A 7,465-nucleotide genomic window follows, 5' to 3' on the forward strand; every position below is an offset into this window, starting at 1 on the left:
TCACCAGATGTGAATTCACCACCCTAATCTAACCTTAAGCATTTAATCTTCAACCCTATCTCTGTCTCAAATTTAGCTTTAAAGATCTTAAACTTTTCAAAAGCTTCAGATTTCTCTCTTAGAAAAGTAACCCACATCATTCTAGAATAGTCATCAATGATTAGCATGAAATATCTATCACCTTGAAAACTCTTTATTCTAGAAAGACCACACAAATCAATATGAATAAGATCAATAACATCATTAGATTTGTCTTATATACTCTTAAAAGAAGTTCTGACTTGCTTTCCCATTTGACATTCCTTACACACCGGATTATAGGGCTTCACAATCTTAGGCATATCTCTAACAACCTTAGTTGAACTGATATTTACAATACAATCAAAATTCACATGACACAACCTCTTATGCCAAACCAACTCTCATCAACTTCTGCAATCAAACACATCTTCTCACTGAAGTTCAAATGAAAGATGTTACCTTTAGTCTGTGTACCGGTTGCAATCTCCAATCCAAATTTGTTAACGATTTTGTATTTTCCATCCTTAAACTGTAATTGAAATCCCTTATCCACCAACAATTCTACACTCAAAATATTATGCCTTATACCTTCAACATAATAAACATTATCAGTGTTGTGCTTACCATCTAATGATATATTTCCTCTTCCTTTGATCATACATACTTTGTCATCTCCAAATCTAACTAGTCCACCATCAAATTCTTGCAATGATACAAAACTTCCTTTTATCTCTAGTCATATGATGTGAACATCCACTGTCTATCACCCATTCATCCTTGTCTTCAATTTTAGCAGCAATGTCCTTTTCCTCATTTTGAACAACAGGTATTGGAGCATCATCCTCGATAGCCAAAAATACCCATTCCTTTCTAGTGTTAGATCCACTAGCTGAATCTTGTGCCGATTCATCATTAGAATCAGGCACACCTTCCTCATCCGCACAGTAACATGAGTTGTCTTTGTTTCTCTTGTACTTATGTTTGTTCTGATAATCATGGTTAGGCCTAAAAGATCTTTTATCCTTCTCTTCAAATCTTGAATTCCTTTCAGGAGATCTAGATGCAAAATGACCTATCTTATTACATGCAAAACATTTAAAAGGTAATTTCCTTCATACTTACTTCCTATCGGACCATTATGTACTCTTCTAGCAAATAGGGCTTCAAGTTGCTCAAACTCATCATCTTCTTTCTTCATTTCCTCCAGTTCCTTTCAATATAAATCTTTCCAAACACTCTTGTCAGTTGATGATGCAAATGTGTGAAAAGCAGATTCAGTCTTTGCAGCTCCTTGAGGACCAAATTCTTCAAGCTCAAAAGCAGATAATTTTCCAACCAAAGTATTCTATTAATAGAAGTGTTATCCATTGTTATCATCTCATTAATTGTAGTAGCCTTCATCTTGTAAGCCAGTGGCAAAGCTCTCAATACTTTAAAAACAATCTCATATTCGCTCAGAGAACCACCACAACACTAAATTTCCATCACAATTTCATTAACTCTTTCCATAAAATCAGTAATCCTTTCATCTTCTTCCATCTTCAGATTCTCATACCTCACTTGGTAACCATAAAGTTTAGCAATTTTAATAGTAGGATACCCTTCATCAGAGCCTTCGTAGATGATTGGTCAGTTAATCCCATAATTTCCTAATTAGAAAGTGCACTTAAGAGTGTTTCGCTAGCTCTACAATCATTCTCAATGTCCTTATCCAAGGTTGCTAAAGGAGGATTGCCAAATGCCGGATTATGAGGAGTATAGCCTTTCTCTATGACCTCCCAAATCTCTTTCCCAATACATCTCAAATGAGTTTCCATTTGAATCTTCCATATCTTATAATTTGTCGAATCAATATTAGGGGTTTCTCTCTAGAAAATAGATGTAGTTGAACTATTAGTTGCCATAGGACCTTCCTCAAGCAGTTAAGATTCCGTAAAGAGGTTCAAGCTCTAATACCAATTGTTAGGATAACCGATGGACAACTGAGAGGGGGGTGAATCATTTGTCAAAAGATTATACAACTTTCAGCACACAAAATCTTTTACTAAAATGCATAAACTAAATACCAGAATAGCAGATATAACAATTAAGTATAAACGTAAATCATAGAATAATTACCAACCATCCATAAGACATAACACCATGATTTGTAAGTGGAAAACCTGATAAAGGGAAAAACCATGGTGGGAAGCCTACCCATAGTCACATAATACTTATATAGCAAGTATGTGATTACAATAAGAGGGGTCTACATATGCAAGAAGGCCAACAACCTAGAACGTACTTCTCATCACAAAAGGAGCCTTACTTACTACAAAAAAAACCAGACTACAATCCAAAAATATGAATGAACTGCAAGAATAGCATCTCTTATGCCTGAGTACAGTTTCACTTAAATTCAATACCAGAGGTCTTAAACCTCTTTTACAAACCCAATTCGATCACCCATGATTGACCAAAACCTTTGCATATGATTACTACTTTATTCACACACAGATAATCTGATAACCTTTTCCTACCACACATATATGATCTACCAAGAGATTTTATATTATATTTATACCAACCCAAGACTTCAACAATTATGTTGGCCACCTAAAAGATGATACAATAGATCTGTTACATAATCCCACAAACCAATGATCAACCAAGTCGACCTAAGACCAAAACAACATAAACAAAACAATAAATCCAATCGGTGAGGCAAAATCGCTAGAGCCAAGATACCTGAATCTCCAGGAAGTCTAAGAAGACTGCAATTGCCACCGCTAGTTGAGAATATGGACCATAAGAAAATGGGGAACCGGCCCAAGATAACCCATTTTGGGTTTGTAGCTGGTGAAAGGAGTCCAAGGATACCATTTCCAATCTTTCCACCAAGGTCTGACAAACTGAATGCCAAGCTTATGTAACAAATGTGAGGGTAAGGCCTAGACTAGAAGGTCATAAGTCTATCGATCTGGTCAAGACAGATGAAACTGGACCTAGAAGTCATCCCATTACTGAAGGCTCATAGAAGCTCTGGAAAATAGATCCTTAGGTGTTCTAATTCCGTGTTTGTGAAAACGTAAAGAACTAATTGGTCTGATTAAGGATCTTTGATTGGTTGCATAAAAATGCTAACATTGCAATGCTTAACAAATTGAAATTAGCATGTACATAAATGTTTAATTACAAATAAATTGAAGTGATGAAATATAAAAATTAGAGAGGAAGAGGAAGGAGACACAAACAACAGGATTTGATTACGGAGTTCACCACAAGGTGACTACGTCTTCGGGTCTGCCCAACTGGGTGAGACCGATCCAATTAAGCTCCAAAAATGAGTTTACAAAGAGTTACAAAGTCACTCCTATCCGCACAATGCCACTTTTTGAAGTGCAGGAGTGAAATACCAAAATCCACAATAGCTTCCTCTCGCTTCACCACTTGCAAATTACAAAAAAAAACTTAGAAAACACTTAGCCAAAATTTCTTCTCCAATCTCTTGACTAATTTCCCAAATTCACTTACAAAAATTATCTCCCCCATCAAATGTCCAACCTACCCCTTTTTATACACATTTATTTACTAATATGGTCTAAAACCATATTATACCCATATCTCCCATTACAAGTAAAAATCAAAATATCTCCCTATTATAATTTCAATTGTCTTTTATGGGAGGTTATCCCACTTTTTAGGGATCAAATAATAAGGGAGTTAAAATAAGAAAAGATTTAAGGGGCTTATATTTAGGAAACCAATCTCCTTTTATTCTCTCAATCACCCATAAGATAGCATGGTCTTTTATTTTAAAAGAGAGATCCCATTAAATAAGGGAGGTCCCATGTAGAAAAGGGACACTTCTTTTCTTAATGTATTTTATTTTTGTTTTATATATTTTGTTATTTGATTTATTTATTTTTTTATATAAAACAATAAAATGATTCATTTTCCCAATAATGACCTACCACATGGAGAGGTGAGATGATGTCGAGTGTCAAGGGCTGATTGGTCGTTGTGTTGATTGGATGATGACTAGGTGTTGACGACACGATAATGTGTCAAATCAAGATGGAGCCAAGTGTCAACTTCTAATTCGCAATTCAAAGAAACAAATCATGGTGTTTACTATGTATACCACATCATCATGTTGACCTTCCACATCATCATTTTGACAAAGTTTGACCAAATGTTGACCAAACTTTGACTTTGAATAACTTCCACATCTTAACCCCATTTTTGATGAAACGAGTTGCGTTGGAAAGCTCTCGTCGATCTCTTCAAAATGATTCCAAATTTGATGACTTTTGGAAACTTTGATTTTTGACCTTTTTTTATGGCCTTAGGTACTCAGTTTGACCCAAACTTTGACTAAGCACCATTTCCACATACAAACTTTATTTCATGTCAAATGAGTTGTGTTGGAGTCAGTATTCCAAAATCTTTATACTAGAGCAAAAATTTGGAGCATTGGAGGAACATGAAAATTCATTGAAAATGATCCCCGGGATCACTAACACCTTGGATTTTGGCTAGTGGTAACCCTTGCACCTAAAAAAGAGGTGACCACCAGAGGTTGTGTTGATTCATGGAGATCCTGTCACGAAAAACAATCACCCGCCCATTTAAGCCAACGCTTGATAGCTTCCCTAGCACACTAGATGCTTTTAACAACAAAAGTACCCTGGATCTGAATAGGGTCTTTCATAATGAGCAGGGTTTGAAAACCAATCCCCTTCCAAGCCGACTTGTTGGTAGGAAATCCTAAAGAAATGCAATGCTAAAGAAGGATTTTCCAGGCCTCATCACCAGATAAGGCTCTAATTATCCATTTAGCACATAAGACAAGCCCTTGTTTCTGGGTAGAAATAAGACCGAGCTCTCCAGAGTGCTTGGGAAGACAACAATACTCCCAAGCGACCCTATGGAAACCTTTATGGTCAGACCCAAAGGCCCAAAGAAAATCCCGCAAAATTCTTTCCAACTTCATGTAAGAGGCCTTAGGAGGAGCCCAACATGAGGAGTAATAGACATGGGTGGCAGCCAAAACCTTAGAACAAATTTGGAATTTACCAACCAGAGAGAGGCTTGGTAATCTAATAGGACAACTTTTTTCTCAATCCTAGCTAAAACAACATTCCAAAGATCCATAGGCGAAGCTTGAAAGGCAAAGAGAATGCCCAAAAAGCGAAAAATTTCGCCATGATGAAGCCATTTCCAGTCATATTGAAGAATCCAAGTCGGGGTGGGAAGAAAAGACTGCCTATAACATTGTGTCTTGTGCCATTGAATGGCCAAACCAGAAGCCAAACAAAAGGTGTCCAGACATTGAAGAGCGGCCTGTAAGTTCTCTTCTTCCTCAATGAGAGTGAGGAAGGAATCGTCCCCAAAATGGCCATTGACAAGTTGAGAAAGTGACTCGAGCAGGGAGATACCATGAACACGCCCAACATAGATAGCATTAGCAAGTAAGTATCCAAACCCTTCCACCGCAAGAACATATAAAGTAGGAGCTAGAGGACATCCCTAGCAAATGGATCTGAAAAGGCCAAAAGCCTCAAACTAGTGGCCATTAATGGTGATACAGGCTGAGGCATCTCCGAATAACATCTGGACAGACTGAATGAATCAGGGACCGAAGCCAAGGGCTTTCAGCATAACCAAAATAAATGGCCACTCAATGCGATCATATGCCTTAGCGAAGTCAATCTTAAGAAAGATTGTCTATTGTTTAGAGCATCTGACCCAGTCAATCCCTTCCCAAATAGCAATAATATTATCTAGAATAAACCTGGACTTGATAAATCCAGTCTGCTCCGAACAAACAATAAGAGGCAGGAGATGATGAATCTAGAGAGCAAGGCTTTGGCAATGATCTTGTATCAGACATTGAGCAAGGTAATAGGCCTCCAATTGCAAATGTCCTCTAGGTCCCCAGCCTTAGGGATAAATTTGAGATTACCCCGATTAAGCATCGCTCTCAGGGATTGGGAAAGAAAAGCTTCAAGGTAGACCTTATGGAGGTCAGAACCAACACAAGGCCAAAGGGCTTTGTAGAATTCATAGGGGATGCCATCACACTCAGGGGCTTTATCATATACCATAGAAAAAATGGCTTCCTTGAGATCATCAATGGTCAGTAAGAGATCACAAAAGGTCTGCTAAGACTCAGAAAGCCATTTGGTAACAACAGCTAAGTAATCTTGCAAACTTTAGGCTCTGGCTAGAGAGTCCCTACACTGTGAACACCTTCTCATAATGATATGACGGTCATGCAAAGCCAAGAAAAATTCCTTGGAGGGCCATATCGCCCACCTTGGGCCAATGTAACCTGGCTTTGATTTGAGCTCCTCTGGGAGAATGGCTATCTGCAACTTGTTTCTCATAGCAGAGCTAGGCTAAGGCTAATCGAAGTTGCAGGTTAGAATCAAAAGGATTCAATCTAGGCTAGAGCTTTTATGGCAGCACAGAGATCTTTGGTGGTCACGTCATATGACCGCTTGCAGTACATGGCAAATTGTCTACCATAAATGCGCAGAAACCTCGCAAAGCGGGTAATGGCATCATTCCACCATGCAATCCAACCGGTGTGATGATGAGGTCTTGGTTCTAAATTCCAAACCCTTTGAATGTGGTCCATCATGGTTTGATGATGTAGGAGAGACGTGTTGAGGTAGAATTGCATCTTGGAAGGATGTTGCCTAGATGGCTGCCATTCAATGCTAAACTTTATGGGGAAGTGATCGGACAGTGTCACATCAACAAAAATAGTGATGGGCAGCTCTTGATCTTTAGAAAAAAGAAAAAAATGATTGCGTAGTTATCATAGCACGATCAAGCCTTTTAAGAATTCTATTAGAGCTAACTCTAGAATTAGACCAAGTGTGCCAGACCCCACCAAGCGGCGGCTGGTGTTGGGGTCAAAAAGACCCAACTTATTATGCATATAGTACCAGGATTCCCTCTCACCAGCTATCTAGCGAAAAGACAAAATTTTGTCCTTATCGGTCCCCACCTCAACCATATTGAAGTCCCCACACATGACACAAGTTGCAGGTGGCAGATTGTCAACAATCCAACGCCATAGATGTGATCTATCAACCGCATCGTTGGGAGCATAAACATTAACGATCCCAACATATTGATTATCAATTGACAGCAGAACCCATATGACACAAACCGTGAAAAATAACTGCAGAGAGCCAGCAAGATGAAATGAGTGCAGCCACTCCACCTCGACCAGCTTCATGGTATGTTATATTTTGAACAATCAATTAAATTTTTGCATATATGATCATTATAGACAAAATCCCTAAATTGTGGTATATCATGGAACTTTGTTCTTTCTTCCGCAAAAGAGGAACTCTTGTTATTTTTAATTCCCTCTATACCTCTCGAGTCTCCACCGAGAAACATGAACATTACGAATTTTTTTGAATAAATTATACAGTCAAATATT

Source organism: Cryptomeria japonica, chromosome 7, assembly GCF_030272615.1.
Source record: "Cryptomeria japonica chromosome 7, Sugi_1.0, whole genome shotgun sequence".
Classification (NCBI taxonomy): Eukaryota; Viridiplantae; Streptophyta; class Pinopsida; order Cupressales; family Cupressaceae; genus Cryptomeria; species Cryptomeria japonica.